Source organism: Oncorhynchus mykiss, chromosome 2, assembly GCF_013265735.2.
Source record: "Oncorhynchus mykiss isolate Arlee chromosome 2, USDA_OmykA_1.1, whole genome shotgun sequence".
Classification (NCBI taxonomy): Eukaryota; Metazoa; Chordata; class Actinopteri; order Salmoniformes; family Salmonidae; genus Oncorhynchus; species Oncorhynchus mykiss.
Genome location: NC_048566.1, coordinates 63,511,328 through 63,515,348, shown reverse-complemented (window position 1 = coordinate 63,515,348; position 4,021 = coordinate 63,511,328). Strand labels below are relative to the sequence as shown.

The window sequence follows — 4,021 nt, the reverse complement described above, 5'->3', positions numbered from 1 at the left end:
ACTTGGAGTTACATTGTGTTGTTTAAATGTTCCCTTTATTTTTTTTGAGAATATAACCTAGAAATGCCTCATGAGCTTAGTTTAGCTGTCACACTCCATGAGAACCCAAAATATCAGCTTGTTTTTCACCAATGTTTGTAAACATTGTAAATGTAATAAAACACTGAATAGACTCAGAACATGGTTAAAATAATAATGTTGATATCATGGATGGTCAGTCCTCGCATCCATAGCTCTATTAATCTGAGAGTGGTTACATTTCCCCCCGGGCCCATCCCTCAGCTTTTAACCAAAAACAGAGGTGGGGTGTCCGTTTTGTTATTGTTTCATCTGTGGATTTGCCCTTTAAACAGCTGCATATTATCAAGATATCAAAGTGTCACCAACAAAAAAGGAAAACAATAGGCCTATAGCAAATGCAGCATATGGCATTCATTTTTCACATGTAAAGAGCACGTTTCAGTAGTGCTGAAAGCATGCCCGTCCATGAGTGCAGAATTTATTTTTAAACTCGAATCAATTAACAAAATCAGTCCTAATTTGGCTAATCTATACTTCCATATTTCCAAGTCCTATTCTTGAAGATCAAGGGGTATAACATTTATTGGAATGACTGGAATTCTGATAGACTTTGTTTTTAATGTAAAAATATAATTTAATTGTATTATGATATGTAGTAGAAAGTGATGGGTTCGAAGACTACATAACCAACCCATAAAGTAAAATGTAACATCCATATATGGCCAGCTATGTCAACTTTAACATGGATGTATCCTGCAATAGATGTCGTTCATTTGGTAACATACATTTTTGTCGTCTTCTAGTGCCTCTTAAGGGGAAAGTAAATCTAAAAGTAACGGAATGTAATGAGATTACATTAGAGTTTGGGTAATCCAAAATGTACATTACCGATTACAATTTTGGACAGGTAACTAGTAAGTGTAACGGATTACATTTAGAAAGTAACCTACCCAACCCTGTTGATGAGCAATGCTTTCTATACACAAAATAATTTTTGCAGTGTTCCTCTATTGCAAAAAATTGAATGAAGGGAAAATACACGGTTTTCTTTGTTTAATCTTGTAAAATTTTGGAAATAAAATAAAACAATCACTAAATAAGTCAGATGTTCCATTTCTGGAGTGGTGATACTGTTAATTTGTCACCACAGACTGATGGTTTGTTTACATAGCAGGTAGTGATGGGGGGGGATAAAATCTATAGTTACATACGTGATATTATCTTTGATTATGCATCATATTCTTTTGACAATATCGCAATATTGTTTTTGCACTAGTTGGCTGTACCTGCACCAATACTCTGTTTTTCCTTCACATCTTCTTTTTAAATAGGGAGACTATTTGTTTTCAGCCCTTTTATTTCCATGACTGATCAAAACTCGTTTTTCTCCTGGCTCTTTTGTCCCTCTGCAGCAGACATACGGTGAGCAACATGTTTGGATCATCGAAGTGCTAAAAGAAAATCAGCACCTAAGTAAGTATCATGATAATATCATGTAGTGAGGTCCCTGGTAATTCCCAGCCCTAATAGCAAGTTAGAACAATTAAACGTGGCACATGAGAACCCATGAAAATCATGAGCATTATAATTTGAATAGCCTACTCGGCCTATGTCTAATTTTGATACACAATGTAGTTGTGCATTTTGTAAAGCAAATCTTGTTGAAGAGGCTTTAAACTCGGAGGTCGTCACAGAAAGAATCTTGAAGATTTGTCACTTTGCATTAGATGAGATTGCCATCTGCTGGTTGGAATGTTACAAATTTAAAGTTTTAAATGTCACGTACAATGAAATGCCTTGCAAACTAAAATTGACACGGCAAGGGGCTTCGTATATCAGACTAGAGAGCACTGATAGGCTCATAAAAAAAATTGTCATGAAATTCAGTGGTAACTAGGGGATAGTTTGGAGGTGTAGTCAGATAATGTTGTTGATATTAGCGACCTAATATTGCTCTCAAAATAGAAGTAGCATCACCTCAAGAATATTATTATAAGGTACCATCCGTGAGATGTTTTCAACCACAAGGAGTCAACAACCGCATTCTTACTTTATGGCCATCGTACTTAACAAAAGAGAGTGCACCATTTTAGAACGTTGTAGAAAGAAATGTAAAACATAGATAAGACATGATTCTCAATTCTTCCCAAAATGTTCTAAATAGGAATATAATTATATCGGAATACTTTGTAAGGGTCGTTGTATCCAGCCTGTAGTCTACTAATCAGTGATAGCCACGTTTTGAGCCAAGTATCCCACAATGCACTGCGCGGTTTGTGTTTATTATAAATAATAAAACTCTAAAAACTAACACATGTAATACTTTTTTCCTTAATCATATTTTACATCGATTCATAATTTACCTGTTTATATATTGTTGATATATTTATTGATTTAAACCGTCATAGGGACCGTAATTGTACCGATAGTCAATCCACTCGATTCCTATTCTATGTCAGCTTTGCGCAGTGGCAGTATCGTAGCCGATGAGGTCTATCCGAGGCGCGATTATTGCTAGTTGAAAACTTTACCCAATACCCCGCTGAGACGACTTGAAATATAGTCGGCTTTGGCAATTTTTGACGGTCTCTAAGGAGACTGATTTCGCTGTATAAATAAATACGTAAACTGAAAATAATATCATGTCTGTATTACTGACTGCGTGTGCAGGTCGCTCATCATGAATTGTTTAATTAATCGGCTTTGGAAGCTACTATAAAGGCCAACATATTAAAATGGATTTAAAATTCCCTGGAGATAAAAGTCATCCCGTTTATTTTTACCATTTGCATGCAATGTGATGGTTATTATGACCAATAGATGTCACTGTCTACCAAAATACATTGGTTATGTAGTGACGTTCAGCAACCAGATGTGGGCAGCATTGTATTGTATGAGACAATATTAAGCATACCGGAAGAATATAATAATATATTCAATTTAGCAGACAATTTTATACAAAGCAACATAGTGTAGTGCCGTGTGTGCATACATTATATTCATAAGGCTTTCCATTAGATGTTGGAGCATTACTGAGGGGACTTGCTTCCATTCAGCCACAAGATCATTAGTGAAGTCGGGCACTGAGGTTGGGCGATTAGGCCTGGTTCGCAGTCGGCTTTCCAATTCATCCCAAAGGTGTTTGATGGGGGTTGAGGTCAGGGCTCTGTGCAGGCCAGTCAAGTTCTTCCACACTGATCTCAACAAACCATTTCTGTATGGACCGCTTTTTGCATGGGGGAACTGTCATGCTCAAACAGGAAAGGGCCTTCCCAAACTGTTGCCACAAAGTTGGAAGCACAGAATAATCTAGAATGTCATTGTATGCTGTAGCATTAAGATTTCCCTTCACTAGAACTAAGGGCCCTAACCCGAACCATGAAAAACAGCCTCAGACCATTATTCCTCCTCCACCAAACTTTACAGTTGGCATTATGCATTGGGGCAGGTAGCATTCTCTTAGCATTTGCCAAACCCAGATTTTGCAGTCGGACTGTCAGATGGTGAAGCGTGATTCATCACTCCAGAGAACTCGTTTCCACTGCTCCAGAGTCCAATGGCAGCAAGCTTTACACCACTCCAGCTGACGCTTGGCATTGCGCATGGTGATCTTAGGTTTGTGTGCGGCTGCTCGGCCATGGAAACCCCATTTCATGAAGCTCACAAAGAACAGTTACTGTGCTGAAGTTGCGTCCAGAGGCAGTCTGGAACTCCTCAGTGAGTGTTGCAACCGAGGACAGACAATTTCAGCACTCGGCAGTCCTGTTCTGTGATATTGTGTGGCCTACCACTTCGCAGCTGAGCCGTTGTTGCTCCTAGATGTTTACACTTCACAGTAACAGCACTTACTGTTGACCTGGGCTGCTCTAGCAGAGTAGAAATTTGACGAACTGACTTTGGAAAGGTGGCATCCTATGTTGGTGCCATGTTGAAAGTCACTGACCTCTTCAGTCAGGCCATTCTACTACCAAATTTTGGCAAAGTTATTAGAAAAAAAAGA

General features: G+C 38.4%; 1 non-coding gene across 1 annotated transcript; it reads left to right on the top strand.

Annotated features, from left to right (window-relative positions):
* Positions 1 to 2,478: 2,478 nt before the first annotated feature.
* LOC118944230 lies at positions 2,479 to 2,619 on the top strand. The gene has a single exon (XR_005039524.1). It is a non-coding gene; the product is annotated as a U4 spliceosomal RNA (small nuclear RNA).
* The last annotated feature ends 1,402 nt before the right edge of the window (positions 2,620 to 4,021 follow it).